General features: G+C 45.0%; 4 non-coding genes across 4 annotated transcripts; 1 reads left to right on the top strand and 3 right to left on the bottom strand.

Annotated features, from left to right (window-relative positions):
- Positions 1 to 1,971: 1,971 nt before the first annotated feature.
- trnat-ugu (transfer RNA threonine (anticodon UGU)) lies at positions 1,972 to 2,045 on the bottom strand. The gene has a single exon. It is a non-coding gene; the product is annotated as a tRNA-Thr (tRNA).
- Positions 2,046 to 7,680: 5,635 nt separating this feature from the next.
- On the bottom strand, positions 7,681 to 7,753 carry trnav-aac (transfer RNA valine (anticodon AAC)). Its single transcript has one exon. It is a non-coding gene; the product is annotated as a tRNA-Val (tRNA).
- Positions 7,754 to 8,196: 443 nt separating this feature from the next.
- Positions 8,197 to 8,269, bottom strand: trnav-aac (transfer RNA valine (anticodon AAC)). Its single transcript has one exon. It is a non-coding gene; the product is annotated as a tRNA-Val (tRNA).
- Positions 8,270 to 13,363: 5,094 nt separating this feature from the next.
- On the top strand, positions 13,364 to 13,437 carry trnan-guu (transfer RNA asparagine (anticodon GUU)). Its single transcript has one exon. It is a non-coding gene; the product is annotated as a tRNA-Asn (tRNA).
- Positions 13,438 to 19,936: the final 6,499 nt, after the last annotated feature.

Genomic DNA, 19,936 nt, shown 5'->3' with positions numbered 1-19,936 from the left:
TCCGAACTAAATCTCCTCCGCGCCGAGCTTTAAAAGGACCTTTCGCTCACGGCCAACCTCCTGTAATCGACACCTTTTCACCATTGCCGCTCTTTTCATTTCTCCTCATTCCTTTTCAATCGGACATTTCCACAGACCTATTAAGATCAAGCGGAACATTTCCGACTTTCCTGCACCGCCCAGATTGCCAAAAATGCACATTTCAGCCGTCTTTCGCAGCTGTGGAGCGCCGCCCGTCTCTCCCGCACATCAACTGTTCGGGGAAAAGCGCCAACGACCATGAAAACAAAACCCAGTTCTTCAGTTAACATCCCCCGTGTCACAAGATACCCCATGGAAATTTCACGGAAAAGTATGCGCTGTCCTACCGAATGCCAGCCCTGCTTTCTTAGAGCTTGTCTCTGGAGCAGATCGAAATGTATCGACTGGTTTCAAGGCACAAATGAACATTGATGCGAACGGGACATGTGCCTCCGAGAAACAGCGGTCGATGGAGAGCAAACTTAAAGCCGGAAGAATGTGAAAGTGAATGTTAGATTCGGCAAGGCCGCAGGGAAGTCTCAATGAAATAGACCATGATCGTAGAAGGAAGGAAAAGCTGGAAGAAGCGGCAGGTCTGAATTGTGGATCATCCAGCAGAGACACATGGAGAACAAAAACAGGATAAAGACAAAGGTGCTGGGGCATAAAGAAAAAGCACGAAATAAGAGGAATGAAAAGAGAGTGAAAGAAAGAATGGGAGAGAGAGAGGTGAAAGAAAGAAAGAGAGAAAGAAAGATAGAAGGGAGAGAGAAAATCAAGCGTGCAATACTCACCCCGCAAACGGCGCTGCTCCCAATCGGCTACACTTCGCCCCACAGACCCTCATCCCATTCACACCATCCTACAATACACTGTCAATGTTGTGCAGTGAAACAGAGAGTTTAAAGGCATAAAGACACACACACCATCCTACAATACACTGTCAATGTTGTGCAGTGAAACAGAGAGTTTAAAGGTCTAAAGACACACACACCATCCTAAAATACATTGTCAATGTTGTGCAGTGAAACAGAGAGTTTAAAGGTCTAAAGACACACACACCATCCTAAAATACACTTTCAATACCTGTGCAGAGAGACAGAGAGTTTAAAGATACAGAGATACTTACATACTATCCTACAGTACACATTAAACATCCGTGCTGTGAGTCAGAGAGTTTACAGGTACAGAGATACTCACAGCGTCCCACAATACACTTTAAACCATGTGCAGTGAGACAGAGCGTTTAAAGATATAGAGAAATTCACCTTCTTTTTTCAAAAGTGGTACATCCCAGAAGCAAGAGAGAGCGTGGGTCAGTCTCCCTCTCCTGATAGAGCTGAGGCTTGTCAGTCAAGTGTCCTCTCCTTCGTGTATTGGCCGTGGAGGAAGTGCAGAGTAGATTTAATAGAATACCTTCAGCCTGACCGGCCTGTAATTACTTGATCTATCCTTTTCTCCCTGTTTATACAACAGTACAACTTTAGCAGTCCTCCAATCCTTCGGCATATCACCTGTAACCAGGGAGGATTGGAAAATGATGACCAGAGCCTCCGTTATTTCCTCCCTTGCTTCTGTTAATAGCCTGGGATATATGTCATCGGGGTCGGGAGATTCAGGTGGAGTGATCTGCGGACTTCATTTTCCTCTTTGCAAAGATTTTCACCGCAGGTCAAGATCACAAATCTCGGTCCAAATTAGGACTACTTCCGGGTTTGAACCTCAAATCGTGAATTTTACCCTGACCCCAACGAGCCCAAAAACGAGAACGTGTCTTTAAGTTAACCCGTTGCTGACACATTCTATGAGAGGTCTGACTGTACAATGAAAGGGCGTTTTAGAAGAGTCAATCTGATATCAGTTTCCTCCTCAAACCTGAACAAATACCAATTCCAAAGTGCCATTTTGTCGCTTAATTCCACAAATGAGGTAAAATTAATTAGTTATGCAAGGCACTGCTGGGAGTTGAACCCAGGATCTCCTGTTTACAAGACAGATGCTTTAACCAACTAAGCCACAGCGCCCATTCATGATCGCTCAGCCCCACCTCCTCTCACTAATATCTATCAGCGATACGTCACTGTCTGTTTGGGGTTCAGACCGTTTCATCTTTGTCTGTTTGGTTTGTCCGTTCACCTGTGCATCCCGATGCTGCCGACAGATCTCGTTTTGTTTATCTTTGTGTCTCCATCAATGCGTTGATATACGGATGAGTATGTGTACTTATGTTTGTTACATTAAATAAATTACCGGTTTAGACAATTCTCGCTCTGAAAGTGAAGAACTATTGAGACGAACTTTACAGCAAAGTATTGTTTATTTTGGTGCTGAAAATAAAAAACCGTAAGAGGTCCAAACAGGGAAAAGGAGATAAACCTGTTCGGCAAAATGAGGACAACAGTCAAGATTTTTACCAGTATATTAAGTGAAAGAAGGGAGGCTTAGAGTAATGTGGGCCGCTTAAAGACAGATGGAGGTGATATTGTAATTGAAAATCATGAAATGTAGAGTTGCTAAATATTTACTTTGCTTCGTTCGTCACAGAAATAAATTAGGCTAACATATCAGAGATATGAGGAAAACTGTAAATAAATCAAGGGGTTTCAGTATAAGTAAAATAATGGAAATGGAGAAAATAATTAGATTAAAAGATAGACAAATCTCCAGGACCTGATGGTTACCATCCCAGGGGACTGAGAGGACTCGGTGAGGAAATTGTACATGCTTTCGTCATGATCGTTCAAAATATCTTGATTCAGGAATTGTTCCTTTGATGGAAACAATTTCAATGTCACTCCATTATTTGGGATGGGGAGCAGAGATGATGTTGGAAATTATAGACCCATTAGTCTGACATCCGTTGTGGGGAAGTTGCCAGTATCCGTTGTTAGGGAAAGAAAGATTGAGCACTTGGATAAACATGAATTGATCAGAGAGAGCCAGCATGGGTTTGTAAAGGGTAAGTCAAGTCTAACAAAACTAGTTGAACTTTATGAAGATGTAACTAACGTGGTATATAATGGAGTATCCATGGTTGTTAAATGATATTGACTTCCAGATGTATTCGATAAGGTACCATATAAGAGACTGTAAACGACAATGACAGTGCGTAGAATTTGAGGCAACCTAATGAAATGGGCAGGGAGTTGGTTTGAAGGTGGGAGACAGAGTCCCGGTATAGAAAATGACATAGACGAAGGAATAGAGAGCCGTGTATCCACGTGTGTCGCTGACACCGAGATAGCTGTCGCAATGAGTCGTGTAGATGGAAGCATAAAGTTACAAAGGGAAATTGATAAATTAAGAGAGTTGGCAAAACTGTGGCAGATGGAGCAACATAGAATTACATAGAATGTACATCACGGAAACAGGCAATTCGGCCCAACTAGACAATGCCGGTGTTCATGCTGCAAACAAGCCTCCGCCATCCCCATTTAATCAAACCCTATGAGCAAACCCTTAGATTCCTTTCTCCTCCATTTGTTTTTCTAGCTTCGCTGTAAACGAATCCATGCTATTCGCCTAAACTACTCCTTGTGGGAGCGAATTGAACATTCTAACCACTCTCTGGGTGAATGTGTTCCTCTTGAATGCCATATAGAATTAAATTGTGAATACCTTATATTCATTGCCTCAATGATTTGGAGACCCCACCTCCACAAATGCAAACACCTTATCTACGTCTAACCTATCAAACACTTGCATAATGTTAAAGTCCGATATCAGGTCACCCCTCAGCCTTCTCTTTTCTATACAGAAGAGTTCCAGTCTGTTCAAACTTTCAATATGGAGAAGTGTGAGTTCATCTGCTTTGGACTGAAGCAAGATAGATCAGAGTATTTTCTGAAAGGTGAGAAGCTAGGAACTGTGGAGGAGCAGAGAGATTTAGGGGTCCAAGTACAGAAATCGCTAAAAGCCAGTGGAATGGTCGAAAATTTATTTAAATGTCTCATGGGATGTTGGCCTTTATCTCAAAGAAGCTGGTATTCAAAGGGGGAGAATGTTACAGATAGAAATATCTGCTGAGACCCCATTTAAAGTACTGCATTCAGCTCTGGGCACCACATATCAGGAAGGAAATATTGGCCTTGGATTGGTGCAGCGCAGATTCACCAGAATGATACCGGGGCTAAAATGGTTAAATTATGAAGACAGGTTATGCGGAGGTCGGTCCTCATTTTTCTCTTATGAATCCGGCCCCATTCGTTTACTGTTGACGGGAGCGCGTCTGATACTAAGTCAGTCAGAATCGGATGCAAATCACATAACCGGCACAGCGGCTCTGGGACTGGCGACTGGTTTTACATTGAGTCTTTTTTATGGGATAGGCTGTACATTGTTTGTATAATAATAAGTTTGATACAATGAAGGTTTTTTCAGTTATTTCCCATTTCCATCCACACCAGTTTTACATAGCAAAAGGTAACAATGTTTAAGGGATGTGATGTACAGTGTTGGCGGAATCAATGTAATTTAACTTGAAATATTGTAGAATCTCTTGTCTATCCCAGGCTCTTACCTCAGGCTTAGATCCTCACCTAGTTTAAAACCAGTCACTCACTGATATAAATAAACCAGTAACAACCCCGAAACCTCAGCGGGTATATTTGTTCCGATACTAAGTGACGGTCCCAATTTCCACTGAAATTCTCGATCAGCAAATACCAGAGGCTGTTTTCGGCTTGACAAACTGTGAAACAAATTGTTTGAAAAGCCGGAAAGAGGGAAAAACTGGTGGTTGATATTAAGTGTTTTACATTAACGATTTCTGTTTCCGATTTACAATTTATCTTTGTGTGTGACTGACAGGAGCGGCTATAACGGAGCCCAGTGACTGGGTGACGAGCTGTACTGAATCATTGTCCTGTGTTACCGACCGGCTCGTTAGACCTGTTCATTTCGTCTCATCTCATTGTCAGCAAACAGGAAATTACTGAAGTTAAGGCTGGTGAATAACAGCTCGAAATATCAATCCTTTCTACCATTGGGGACAGAGTCTTCCGAAAAACAGGGATTTTCACTCGTGCAAATTTCATCCACATTTTCTGCTCTTCATTTCTCTGATCTGTTTGATGCGGCTTTCCCTTCCATTCACGACCTACAGGAAAAACCCGATTTTATCGTCGATTTTCGGGTCAAGAGTTATGGTGAGATTTCAAATAATTGAAATCGACCCTTATTAACGCCAATATCGTCACCGACACGTTTGACAAATGCAAAGCGGCTTCACTCACGGTTTTGCTGCACAACTCGTTCAAAGATACTGTCGGTAATTGGAGGGTCTTTGAAGTGATGACACGAACATCACAGTTCGCGCTGCCATTTTCCTCAAGACGCTTCAGATTCATGTGGAATGATTTCGGTCTGGCGGTTAAATCTGTTCCCTTTTCTCAAATCCCCGTTTGAACCTGTATCCTTCAGTATTTTTGATAACCAATACTAAATCGGTTTGTCCTGTATTTTACATTACTTTTTAAATATTACAGATAAGCACAGCACTTGAGCTGTCACAGCTGTGACTTTGACTTTTCTCCCTCTCCTCCAGATCTCCCCGGTAACTGTCACTAACCACAATCTTCTGTCACACTTCTCCATCAGGAAGTTCCGAGCCTCGGTTTTCAAATGAAATAACGCCCATCTCTTCAGTCAACGACAGCTCAGAGAGAGTTTCTCAGTTTCATTTCACACTTTATCCAAATCCTCCTTAAAGCACCATCAAAAGTTGTCCTTTAGTTAATAATAAGATCAATAAACGTTCTTATCTTCTGGGGTTTGGTTTCAGATTCCAGGGCTTTTAAAGTTCACTGCGGATATTTATCGAAGCGCATCTTGATTGGAGGCTTCTTGGAGAAATCGGAAAAAGATCACAAAGCGATAATTCAGAGACGGAAAATGAAGCTGTTTGACGGGAGCACTGATCGGACCGATTGTGCGCAGCTCTTGTGGCGCAAGCGCTCAGCGTGCGGTACTTTTATGAACTCCAGAAATGCCCAGGTTGTGAGTTTGAGCCTCATCTGGAACAATCGAACATTTTGAGTTCAAGGTCCAACTGGTATGTTCCACAACGCATCTACTTCTTAATGTTCCCATGTGAGCACTTGGGCTCCTCTGGCCTACCGTCTTGCAATAGTAGGTGTGAATTTACTTGTTTTTTGGGGAGAGGGAGCGATTAGCGGCAGCTGATATGGCAAAGGTGCCGGTACGAGAACTTTCAATCCAAAGAACTAAACATACAATTCTTCTTTTCGTTCAGCGGATATTCATCAGTTGGAAGTTTCGTGTGGGGAAAATCTGGAAGGGAAATATTCTCCCTGGTATCACTGTGTAACGGGTGAAATTATTCAGCTTACAGATGTTAATACGCTGAAAGGTCGAGAGGCCTTTTCCAGCTCCCGTGTGGGACAAGTTCAGCTTTTGAGCCACTGGGTAAAGTGTTATTTTAATTGCTGCTAACGAATGACAAGATGTGGAGATGCCGGTGATGGACTGGGGTTAACAATTGTAAACAATTTTACAACACCAAGTTATAGTCCAACGATTTTATATTATTTTCGAATGACAAGACATTGTTAAATAATAGCTACATCATTAAATAAATTTAAAACAGAAATAGACAGTTTCCGAGAAGTAAAGGGAATTCGGGGTTACGGGGAGCGGGCAGGAAATTGGACATGAATTTAAATTTGAGGTTAGGATCAGATCAGCCATGATCTTATTGAATGGCGGAGCAGACTCGAGGGGCCGATTGGCCTACTCCTGCTCCTATTTCTTATGTTCTTATGTTCTTATTTGGCACAAACACGAAGAATTGTAAACTCACGAGTTCACTGTCCATGTTTCTTACATCATGTTCAACAGAAACAAGGATTCTCCTCAACACGCTGCTGACAATTTTATAACAGGGACCCTCACCCAATTTCGACGTCTACGATGGATAATTCAGAGTCCTACAATGAATATGTACGATAGGAACTTAACAAATTGCGAGCCTGCGTAGCTCAGTAGATAGAGTAACAGACTTTGAAAACGGGTAATGATCTGAGGATCCAGTGTTCTGGTTGTAAATTTTGAAACAGCTGGCAAGTGCTGTCTTCGCAGCGGAGCAACAACGACGGGACAGACGATGCCTGCGATGTGTTGTCAAAGCTTTGGTGTTATCTTGTTTCCCAGGGATGGGCAGTAATGCGCTGCCTGAAGCGGCAATTGCAGCTTCCCGCCAGCAACGTGTGAAAGGAGAGAGCGGGGCCTGACAGGCGGCCTGAATATTGTTGCTCTCGTGGCCTCACTCAATGCGGGAGCTGGGGAACATCGAACATCGAAAAACTGATCTGTTTGTTGCCGCGGCTGCAATGCTGTTTATAACTGTATTTATAAACCGAGGCAGCGCTGCAGGATCATTTAATGACCTCTCACAAATCAACTGGAAACAATCGCAATGTGCAGCTTTGAGAGGGGCTTCCTGCACAGTCGGGGCATGAAACGTGAATGAGGGCGAGACACTGTCTGTGTATGTGTAGTGTTTGAATGTGTATTGAACTGCACAGAGAATGGAAAACATATCGGTTCTGTGAGGTGTGGTATTTTATTCACATTTAACCACAGAATGAATTCTTGCTTTTTTTCAGACGGATTGATTTTTAGTGGGGAACTTTTTCAAAATGTTTCTGCCCGGTTTCGAACCGGGGACCTTTCGCGTGTTAGGCGAACGTGATAACCACTACACTACAGAAACTCTGCTGTACACGTTGCTATAGGAAACCCTCAGATGATAGCTGCCGACTGCAAATGCTCTCAGTGTGGCAGACGGGTCCCTGTCCCGTTCAGGGAATTAAATTCTCCAAAATAGTTGACTGTATTAATTTCGCAATACTCATTAAACTCTGAAAAAAGAATAGTTGTTCAAATCGCCATTAGTCAACTAATAACTTTTTGTTTCAAGCTGACGGAAATACTGACTTTTAAAAAAATTATTCACCAGGCAGAATACAGAAAGTTCAGAGGGGAACTGAAAGTGGAAATAAGAGGGGCAAAAAGAGGGCATGAGAATAGACTGGCGGCCAACATAAAAGGCAATCCAAAAGTCTGCCACAGGCATGTAAACATTAAACGGGTCGTGAGAACCCGACTCTGATTCGGGACCACAAAGGAGATCGATTCATGGAGGCAACTCAAAAATGCTTCTGCTCGGTTTCGAACCGGAGACCTTTCCCGTGTTAGGCGAACGTGATAACCACTACACCACAGAAACTCTGCTGCGCACGTTATTTTAGGATACCCTCAGAAGACAGCTGCCGTCTGCCAATGCTCTCAGTGTGGGAGGCGGGTCCCGTTCCCGTTCAGGGAATTAACTAAGGCAAAATAGTTTGCTGTATTAATTTCGCAATACTCATTAAACTCTAAAAAAAAGAAGAATACTTGTTCAAATCGCCATTAATCAACTAATAACTTTCTGTTTCAGGCTGACGGAAATCCTAACTTTTTTTTATTCATTCACCAGGCAGAATATAGAAAGTTCAGAGGGGAACTGAAAGGGGAAATAAGAGGGGCAAAGAGAGGGTATGAGAATAGACCGGCGGCCAACATAAAAGGCAATCCAAAAGTATTCCACAGGCATGTAAACATTAAACGGGTAGTAAGAACCCGACACTAATTTGGAAGCATCAAGGAGATCGACTCATGGAAGCAGAGGGGGTGGCCCAAAAGACTGTGGGCCAAACTCTGGAAAGTGGGTTGAGGCTCGATACCTCTTTTTCGGACGGCTCAGACACGAAGGGCCGAATAGCCTCCTTCTGTGGGGTAACTTTCTATGATTGTATGATTCCATGATATTATTGCCGTCTGTCTCGGAATGGTGTTAATATACAATCTACTGTAAGTATACTTTAATCAAATTGGTGCCTCTGTCTCACTGCGAGAGAGAAGAGGCATTAATGTGTGGACATTGGCTGCAGCAGCTGGATTGCCCCTTTACTTTTCCTCCTGTCCCAATCTTTCTTTAACCTCCTCTGCTGGTGTTGCAGGTTAGATCAGCTATCGCCGTGCAAGGAAGCCTGAGAAGTCCATCAGGGGATAATACAAGAGACAGAGACAGGGAGAGATAGAGAAATGCAAGCAATGAAAATAAACTGTATAAATAGAATTATACAGTCATTATTTTTTGAGTTCGTTCATGGGATGTGGGCGTCGCTGGCGAGGCCAGCATTTATTGCCCATCCCTCATTGCCCTTGAGGTTGGTTACAGTACAGAAGGAAGTTATTCAGCCAATCGAGCCCGTGCAGGCTCATTGTAAGAGCAATCCAGTTAGTCCCAATCCCCCGCTCCTTTCCGGTAGCCCTGCATTTTTTCCCTTCAAGTACTTATCAAATTTCTTTTTGAAAGCCACGATTGAATCTGCTTCCAACATCCTTTCAGGCTGCGCGTTCCAGATTACAACTACTCGTTGGTAAAAAAAGTGTTTCCCCATGTCGCCTTTGGATCTTTTGCCAATCACCTTAAATCTGTGTCCTCTGCTTCACGACCCTTCCGCCAATGGGAACAGTTTCTATTTATTTACTTTATCTAAACCCTACATTATTTTGAACACTTCTATCAAATCTCCTCTAAATGTTCTCTGCTCCAAGGAGAACAACCCCAGCACGAGGTAAATGCGGTCAATTAGCTTCAATTCATTTATTTGAGCATTAAACAGCTCATTAAACGTTACTGTGACATTATGGTAGCGTGCCCTCGATGTCTCAGGTGTTCCATCAAATTTCTACGGAGGCGTGGGTTTGAACCCCACTGCTGTTAGAATTTCTGCCAATGTTCATTTTGCCTGTTCGCAGAAAACCCGATTGTCGTGCGATGGAGCAGAGGATGTGAAAGAAGCTGAAAGTGAAAGTGTAGATATTATTTTCATCGCAATGACTGGACACGTTTCCACAGGCAAGGGCCTCTCACCTTAAGATTCTTTCCAGCAGAGTGGGACAGGTGATCAAAGTGACTGGGCTCCAGCGGCGCAACCAGTCAGTGCGCGGTCCTTATATGACAGTCCAGGACCAGGAAATGGCGAGGTTGTTAGTCGAGGCCCACCGAAACCAACCAATCCTTTTCCTTGTGAAAATTTCGGCCGGAGTTGAAGGTACAATTGGTGTGTTCCAAAATGCATCCAGTTATTTGCATCGCCGTGTGCTTCCTCCGGCGTATGGTGTTGCAATAGCAGATGAGAACATTTCGGACTGAGATGAGGAGAAATTTCTTCATTCAGAGGGTGGTGAACCTATGGAATTCTCTACCACAGAAGACTGTGGAGGCCAAGTCAATGAATATATGTAAGAAGGAGCTGGATAGATTTCTGGACACAAAAGGCATCAAGGGGTATGGGGAGAGAGCGGGAATATGGTATTGAGGTCCAGGATCAGCCATGATCATATTGAATGGCGGAGCAGGCTAGAACGGCCGAATGTCCTACTCCTGCTCCTATTTTCTCAGTTTCTATTTACAATTGCTGTGTTCCGTAATGCATCTAGTTATTTGTTCAGCCATGTGGTTCCTCCGGCCTACTCTGTCGCAATCGCAGATGAGATGTTTAGTCTTCTTAGTTTACAGAGGGAGGCTTCGGAATTGGAGCCACAAACTATGATTTTGATCCATCTACAAATTATGGGATTGAGTTTGAGCTTTAAACCAGCGCGTTAGACCGCTCAGCCACGATACTTTCCATCTTGCGATCTTCAGGAGCTACTTTTACAGGAATAGAATTACTGCAAGCAAGAATTCAACCCCTGTAGCACCAATGCTCGCACGGCAGCAGGATGAATGTGTCCAGTTAGAAACCTGTCTGAAGGAACATCCCGTCTGACAGAGCTGGAAGTCCAGCACATTGACTTCCGCGGTAAGCAGATGGTGAGCCTCCTTCTTGAGAGTGTTTCGCCAATCCAGCTCAGAGTGGATTAAACATTATAAATTCGGGTGGGACTGGAGCCACTTGTATCAGAGGAAGTGGGTGGGGGCTGTTTCCCTTCCTTGACAGACATTAATGATCCTGTTCCGGTTTTGCTGCAACATTTCACTTCCCAGCTCCGAAATCAACGAACTAAAATTTAACGGTGGTGCGATGCGAACACACAATTTCTGAGCGAAAAGTCCGATGTGCTACCCATTGCGCGACTAAACCGGTTATGAATTATATGATTTCACATTACCCATATGCTGCTTATGAACTTTTGATGCGGTAGAGCAAGTGGTTCGAAAGCTCAGTGGGGTTTCAAATGAACTCCTGAGAAAGTTTGTCCAATGCATAATGCTCTCTCTCCCTCTTTCTTTTGCTCTCTCTCGCGTTCTCTCTTGAGCTCTCACTCTGCCCGTTTATCTATAGAGGGTTCGAATGCAAAGAGGTGGAAGTTATGTTACAGCTGCACAGAGCTCTGGTGAGAAGCCATCTGGAGGACTGCATTCAGTTCTGGGCACCCCACCTCAGGAAGGATGTATTAACCTGGAGGCTCGATGGGCTGAATGGCCTATTTCTGTTCCTATTTTGCAATGAATGAAACAATAATTCAAGAATCGAGACGCTAATGTATCAGGATGAGTGAGTGAAGAATGTTTTCTGTTTGAAGTACTGATTTCATTAATTGAATATCCTCAGTGACTCAGCTCAGTGCAGTCCAGTCCAAACACCTGCTCGCACAAAGTGGCATTTTCTTTGAGAACACGAAAGACGTGTTCAGGCCATGACAGTACCGAGTGGTGATAGTCCTGTGCATGAAATGGAAAAGTGAGGTGAAATACTCCCACAAGCAGCGGATGTCTCTGTTTCCATTTCCAAAATGCACGCACGCACGGGCCGAATCGATGCAGCTCCTGGGAAAGCTGCGAGGCGAGGCAGGGCTGCCGTGGATCATTTGAAGCAACTGAAACACACAAGATTCAGCCCGTTTCACGTGGCATCTCCTGTTTCTGACTTTTCTTCCCCTCCCGCTTCCTCCAGTCCTCCAGCTGCCAGGTGAATTAGATGCTTGATGAAAACACAGGGGAATTCATGAATCCCATCCTGACCTGGACAGAAGGGAGAGAGAGGGAAAGAACGGTGCTGGCCATTGAGAAGGGATTTTGCACATGCCGGGAAAAATAGACACACATATCTCATCTCCCTGCTTCTTTGGTATGTGGGCTATCTTAATGCTCAGGTGATGATCTCACTGCCCCCCGGCCCATGATCTCCACTCACACTCTCCTTCCAATCTCACACACCTTTGCTTGGGTTTGAAATCGTGTAAGTTTTCACACTGGGATTCAATTTGAAGAAAGCGATGCTGTGATAACCTGGGGCTATTGAGGAGTGCAAGAAGGCTAATGATAACAGTGACTGTTCTGACACTATGAGCGACAGTTAAAGGTGAACAACATTTAAAGTCTCATGCAGCAGGTCTGGGTCCAAATCTTTCACGTGGCATGTCCTTCTGCTCCTGTCACTCATTTACCTTCACGGAGAGTTCATTTGGAATTCCTGTGCTGCTGCATTGCGCATTTTCCAGTTCTGCTTCGAACAATCGGGACTTTAAAGGCACCTCTGTGACCTGCACTTTCTTTAAATGAGTTTAGTTCGCTTTGCATTCGACTGTGAAATCGCTTTCGGATTTCATGTCAATGAACCAGACTGTGACCGCATTGTATCTGTCAGCGTGTCAGTGGCGAGGTTGGGGTCAGCACGTGTCGTTTTCAACTTTTGAAATCTCACCAATTACAAGAAAAAAGAGACATTGAATCAAACTGTCCCTGTCAGTGATGAATTGAAGGGAATATCGCTCCAAGCAGATCTGGACAATGCGCAGTGCAGCCGCACAGGAGTTCCAAATCCACCCTCTCGCCACTCGGCAATCGCATGAACTGAACTTTACTCTGACCCAGTGTCACCGCGCTGAAATCGAATGTTTGTCGGCCACATTTTTTCTTAACATCATAGTTACTGGTTTAATGGTGAAAACTGCCGTCCGCTGCACTGTAAGTACAAGAGACAATTTTGTAGACACCGTGTAGTATCACAGACCTGCTCGTTGGACCTGCTCGTTTCATCTCCTCTCATTTTCACCACACCTGAATATGACTGGAACAGAGAATGGAGAATCACAGCTCGAAAAATCAATCCTCTCTGCCACGATGCGACTCAGACTTCCAACATACAGATGTTTAATGGCAAGGTGAGTTTAATGTTCAGAAATAATAGAGCACAGATTTTCACTCATGCAAGCTTCACACCCTTTATTTTGGAAAAGTAAACTGATGGTGGAGAGATGTTATATTGATCGCGGCAACCTAAATTTTTAGCTGGTTGAATCAATGGCTCAAAAACAAAAGTGTCGTGTCTCTGTGGCGCAATCGGTTAGCGCGTTTGGCTGTTAACTAAAACGTTGGTGGTTCGAGCCCACCCAGGGACGGTGGGAAAATTTTACCTTGAGTTTCATGGTCTCGTATTTCCTGGTTTCAAATATATGTTTTGTCTGCAAAAAAATGCACAATTTCGATGGCCAGCTGAGCACGGCCAATCTTCCACCATTTAATCTGAGATTGCCTTCACGGAAATCAGAATTCTTCTTGACAGACAAGGTCGAAAGATTGGAGGAGAGCCGCTTCACTCTGACATGGATGTTTCTGCAGTGAGCGACACCAGACTGTTGCCACAATAAATGTCAGTCCTTTTATTTTGGAAACGCAAAATTGTTTTCGCATTCCGAAGGGTTTCAGTTCATTTGTGAACTCCACCACTGACACTGCTGAAGGTTGTAGGTTCAGGGAGTGGGACCTCCAGGAGTGGACTGTAAGAAAGCTGGGTTTCGGCATCCTGACAAATATATGCCGAGGAACCAGAGGAAACCTTACGAAGGAACCGTCTGGGGTTTTACCTGTTAGTTTAGGTCTCAGGGTGAATGATCCCTGACTCCCCGAACTGTCTTACATTTAACTCAGGTCAGATCAGGATGAATTCAGTTTACAGGAGGATAGTGTCAAATATCACCCACAATCGAGGGGTTCAAAATCAGCCATTAGAGAAGCTACGAGATCATTGGAAAAGAAGATGGTGCACAATTGTGGGAATAAAAGCAAACGCCTTCTCAGCTGCGTCGGGAGTCAGAAGACCATTAAAGATAGTTTAGGTCCACTGAAAGGCAGTTCAGGACAGATTCCCGGACTGTGGCAGAGCTGTTAAATTATTATTTCTCATCAGCCTGCACTCCTGTGATTGATGCTGAGATTCCAGCTGTGGGATGCGCTGTCGACAATAACATCATAAATATTAAAATAGAATGGGATGTCACTTTGGATAAAATATGAACTCTCAAAATGCATTGTGTTCCAGGTCCAGATGATATCCACCCCTGGGTGTTTAAAAAGATGGGACGGGTGCTCTTTGAGCCCCTTGCCTGTATCTTCAACAGCTCAATAGAGTCAGGGATTGTCCCCTGAGATTGGAAGGTAGCTCACGTAGTTCACATTTTCATTAAAGGGGACAAATCAGAGACGAGGGATGACGGGCCCATCAGTGTGACATCGATCAGATGGAAGATGCTTGAATGGATCCTAAGCGATGCTGTTTTGACCACGGGGAAAGAGAAGGAGCCATTCGAGATACTCAACGCGGCTTCCGAAAAACAAGGTCGTGTCTTACAAACTTGCTTGAGTTTTTTGAAGAAGTTGCTGGGTTCGTGGATGAGGGTAATCCGGTTCACATTGTCCATCTCAGGGGTGTCAAACTCATTTTCGATGGTGAGCCTGATCTGATATCATGGCACTTGGCCTGGGCCACATTCCGCAAAAGTTATTAAACTGGAAATAGATGAAGATTAACGATACTGGTACTTACTTACGTTTACATTTTATTTATTGCTGCTGCTGCTCCCGATACCTGGCACCTCTTAGCTTGAACCATTGCATCAACATTTGGAGTAAATGACTGGGCTGTGTGATGTCTTGGATAAAAACATGAGGAGAACTTGTCATTAAAGAACTTTGGAAGTGATTTCCACAATTTCACAACTCCCTGTGTAAAGAGATTTCTCTTGATCACTGCACTAAAGCAGAAAGTAGGGGTTAAGTGTCGCTCCTCAGACTGGTAAAAGGTGGAAAGTGGTGTTCCACAATGATCGGTGCTGGGACGACTGTTCACAATTTATATAAACGATTTGGACTCGGGAATCGGATGGACAATTTCAAAATTTACGGATGACACCAGTTTGGGGCGGGGTAAAGTAGATACTGATCAAGACTACAAAAATATACAAGAAGACATTAATAAACTTGCAGAATGGGGGTGTAATTGGCAAATTAATTTTAATAAAGATGAGGATGAAGTGGAGCATCTTGGTAGCAAGAACAAGGAGGCCTCATAATGCTTGGACAATAAGAGTCTATATGGGGTAGAGGAGTAGAGAGATCTGAGGACACAGATCCACAAATCACTAAAATTAGTGATGCAGGTTAAAATGGCCATTAAAAAGCAAACCAAACCCGAGGGTTCAATTCTAGAGGGATAGAATTGGAAAGCTATGTTAAACTTGTATAGAACCTTGATTAGACTACACTTGGAGTACTGTGAACAGTTCTGGTCTCCATATTATATGAAGGATATAGAGATACTGGAGAAGGTGCAAAAAGGATGTCACCATTTTAGTGGTCGCTGGATTTGGTGTCTCTGTGTAACTGATCCCTGTATTTGGTGTCCACATGTAAATGATCCCTGGACTTGGCGTCTCAGTGCAAGTGGTCCCTGGATTTGGTGTCTCTGTGTAAGTGGTCTCGAGATTTCGTATCCCTGTGAACGTGTCCTTGGATTTGGTGTCTCAGTGTTAGTGTTTCCTGGATTTGGTGTCCCAGTGTCAGTGGTCCCTGGATTTGGTGTCTCAGTGTAAGTTGTTCCCGGATTTGGTGTCCCGTGTAAGTTGCCCTAGATTTGGTGTCACAGTGTACGTGGTCCCTTGTGTATTGAGGCATCGCTCGTGGAATTTTTCACCTCCTTCCACTTTTGCAAAAGTTGTTGACAGCTTAATAAAGCCACTAACTGGCTCTCGGGTAGGGCACAGAAAAAATGAGACATCGTCAGTTTCCCTGAGAATGACAGGTCTGAATTCGAGTGAGAGAACATTTAGCAATTAAACCAGACTGGGCGGGTCGGGCCTGAGTTTTTTTTCATTCGTTCACGGGATGTGGGCATCGCTGGCAAGGCCGGCATTTATTGCCCATCCCTAATTGCCCTCGAGAAGGTGGTGGTGAGCCGCCTTCTTGAACCGCTGCAGTCCGTGTGGTGACGGTCCTCCCACAGTGCTGTTCGGAAGGGAGTTCCAGGATTTTGACCCAGCGACAATGAAGGAACGGCGATATATTTCCAAGTCGGGATGGTGTGTGACGTGGAGGGGAACGTGCAGGTGATGTTGTTCCCATGCGCCGGCTGCCCTTGTCCTTCTAGCTGGTAGAGGTCGCGGGTTTGGGAGGTGATGTCTCAGAAGCCTTGGCGAGTTACTGCAGTGCATCCTGTGGATGGTGCATACTGCAGCCACAGTGCGCCGGTGGTGAAGGGAGTGAATGTTTAGGGTGGTGGATGGGGTGCCAATCAAGCGGGCTGCTTTATCTTGGATGGTGTCGAGCTTCTTGAGTGTTGTTGGAGCTGCACTCATCCAGGCAAGTGGAGAGTATTCCATCACACTCCTGACTTGTGCCTTGTAGATGGTGGAAAGGCTTTGGGGAGTCAGGAGGTGAGTCACTCGCCGCAGAATACCCAGCCTCTGACCTGCTCTCGTAGCCACCGTATTTATATGGCTGGTCCAGTTAAGTTTCTGGTCAATGGTGACCCCCAGGATGGTGATGGTGGGGGATTCGGCGATGGTAATGCCGTTGAATGTCAAGGGGAGGTGGTTAGACTCTCTCTTGTTGGAGATGGTCATTGCCTGGCACTTATCTGGCGCGAATGTTACTTGCCACTTATGAGCCCAAGCCTGGATGTTGTCCAGGTCTTGCTGCATGCAGGCTCGGACTGCTTCATTATCTGAGGGGTTGCGAATGGAACTGAACACTGTGCAGTCATCAGCGAACATCCCCATTTCTGACCTTATGATGGAGGGAAGGTCATTGATGAAGCAGCTGAAGATGGTTGGGCCGAGGGCACTGCCCTGAGGAACTCCTGCAGCAGAGTTGCGACTTACTAACGGAAAAGTAGCGGCCAGTTTACTTCGCACCATGGGGAAGGTCTGAGCACACGGGTTTCTGTATAATTTATTTATTTATTATGTTTGTTGCTTCCCTGGCACCAACCTCGATGGGATGACAATAATAAATTTTCTGTTCACCAATTCCGGCCTTCAATGGCGGGGCATTTCCCCACAGTCTCCCGCGCCTCAGAATGTGCCCTATCAATGAATACAGGAGTCCAGTGCGCGGTGCCAGGACCGGGCTGTGCTCTGAGCATGCGCAGTGCGAGTGGCGGCGAAGGACTGAGGAGGAACAGGCGTGTCGGAGGCCGGGAGAAGACGGGGGAGTAATTGGACGTATGGTTCGGCGGAGAAGCGTCACAAGCACCTGATGGCGTCTTGAGGCCACAAATCCGAGTCCACAGGCCCAGTGTTTGCACCTCGGTGACAGGCCCGAACAGCAGCCGTCCGAAAATCAGTGTGACGGGCCGCCATCTTGCGAGCGGAAGCCATGGTAGAATCTTGGCGCATGCGCGGCCATCTTGGCGCTGGAACAACGAGTGGGCGGGGCTTCAGGGTCCCAGTCCCCGGGAACAAAGAGTGGGCGGGGCTTCAGTGTCCCAGTGACCGGGAACAAAGAGTGGGCGGGGCTTCAGGGTCCCAGTGACCGGGAACAAAGAGTGGGCGGGGCTTCTGGGTCCCAGTGACCGGGAACAAAGAGTGGGCGGGGCTTCTGGGTCCCAATGACCAGGAGAGAAAACCATTGCCTCATTTATTTTATCCTCACTCTGCCCACAGCGGGTGCAGAACTGAACCCAATCAGAGGAGAGGGAGGGAGAAAACTGGGAGTGGAGGGAAGAAATATTGGAGATGGTGGGATGGGTTTGGATTTCAGCACAGGGAGGAGGGAGAGTGTGTGGGACGGGGGATTTACGGCTTTGGCGGAAAAGAGAGGATGGAAAGTTCCATAGAAACTAGAATTGTCTGTTCCAAATTTCGATCCTGTATTTAGAGTGATGACTTTTGTGAACTTTTACAGGGTATTAGAAGGGGAGGATTCGCAGACGGGAAATTCAAACCAAAGATCACGTCAAGATCTGACAGAGTCACTCGATTCATCAGCACTTGAATATCATCGACCTATGAATGTGGAAGGAGAAATGTTTGTCTTTTCTGTCTGTGGAAGAAGATTTCAAACATCAGTGTGACTGGAAAAGCACCGAGACACACACACCCGAGTGAGAGTGTTCCAGTGCACTGACTGTGGAAAGAGCTTTCACCGGTGACACAGCCTGAAAAAACACTGCACCATTCACAGCGGGGAGAAACCGTACACGTGTCCTGTGTGTGGACGAGGCCTCGACTGATCATCCAACCTGGAGAGACACAAGGACACCCGCACCACGGAGAAACCGTGGAAATGTGGGGACTGTGGGAAGGGATTCAATTACCCATCAGAGCTGGAAACTCATCGACGCAGTCACACTGGGCAGAGGCAGTTCACCTGCTCCAAACAAAACAGGAAAACCACAGTTTCCGGTCTGGAGTGCGTTTCCTGATCTCACCCGGAGTGGTACTGAGCCCCACAGAGCAGGAAACGCCCAGGCACAGTCCCAGGCCTGTGCCAGACAGTCTAACTTGGGATGGAGCCGATACAGCTCAGTTGAGAATGCAAAAATTTGAAAGTCCCGAGTTCAATTCCGAATTTCAGCAAAATTTGGTTGTTTGGATCTCATTCTTTGGGTCGAATCTCGCATTAATTTACACTGAAATATTAACCGGCGCTGGAGGCTTGGGGAAGGAGCAGAGAAGCATCAAGGATGAGAAATATTGATAGCATCTTTATTTAGCTTTATTTCTTTCTGCATTTTTCTCTGTTTTTTGCCTCTCTCAGCGCCGGCGAACATTTGATTTGAAGCATTTGATTCCTAAACTGATGCCTTTTCCTCATCTCCGCTCTGTCTGTTTCTCACTGCTTGTGACCGTGAAAGGGAACAGGCCCCGAGTTAAACGTTTATCAGCAAACCGACAGAGAGATATCACAGCGGGAATAAAACTCGTTGCTTCACATTGTTAGATACTCAGTGACTCAGATTGTAATGTGTGTCAGTAAACATACCCGGATACTGAGTGACACAGTTTGTAATGTGTGTCAGTAAACACACCCTGATACTGAGTGACACAGATTGTAATGTGTGTCAGTAAACACACCCTGATACTGAGTGACACAGATTGTAATGTCTTTCAGTGAACACACCCGGATACTGCGTGACACGGATTGTAATGTGTGTCAGTAAACACACCCTGATACTGAGTGACACAGATTGTAATGTCTTTCAGTGAACACACCCGGATACTGCGTGACACGGATTGTAATGTGTGTCAGTAAACATACCCGGATACTGAGTGTCACAGATTGCAATGTGTGTCAGTAAACATACCCGGACACTGAGTGACACAGGTTGTAATGTTTGTCAGTAAACATACCTGGAAGAATGGTCCCGGAAATGGAAAGAAATGGAGAGATAGGAAAAGAGACAGACAGAAAGAGATGGAGACACGGAAAGGTGAGTGAGAAATGAAGGATAAATGAAAAATGAGCGGAAAGATTTTTTTTTCTCCGCCCCAGGGGCAAAGGTATATCAAACATTGCAATGAATGCTATTCCAAAAACGATTCCTTCTGAATTTTGCATGAACTTCCTTGTTTGTAAAGTCTGGATTTTCAAAGTCACTCAAATAATGTCATAAATTACTGA

This window comes from Heptranchias perlo, chromosome 20, assembly GCF_035084215.1.
Source record: "Heptranchias perlo isolate sHepPer1 chromosome 20, sHepPer1.hap1, whole genome shotgun sequence".
Taxonomy (NCBI): Eukaryota; Metazoa; Chordata; class Chondrichthyes; order Hexanchiformes; family Hexanchidae; genus Heptranchias; species Heptranchias perlo.
The sequence above is the reverse complement of the archived record's forward strand: the minus strand, read 5'-3'. Positions and strand labels throughout refer to the sequence as shown.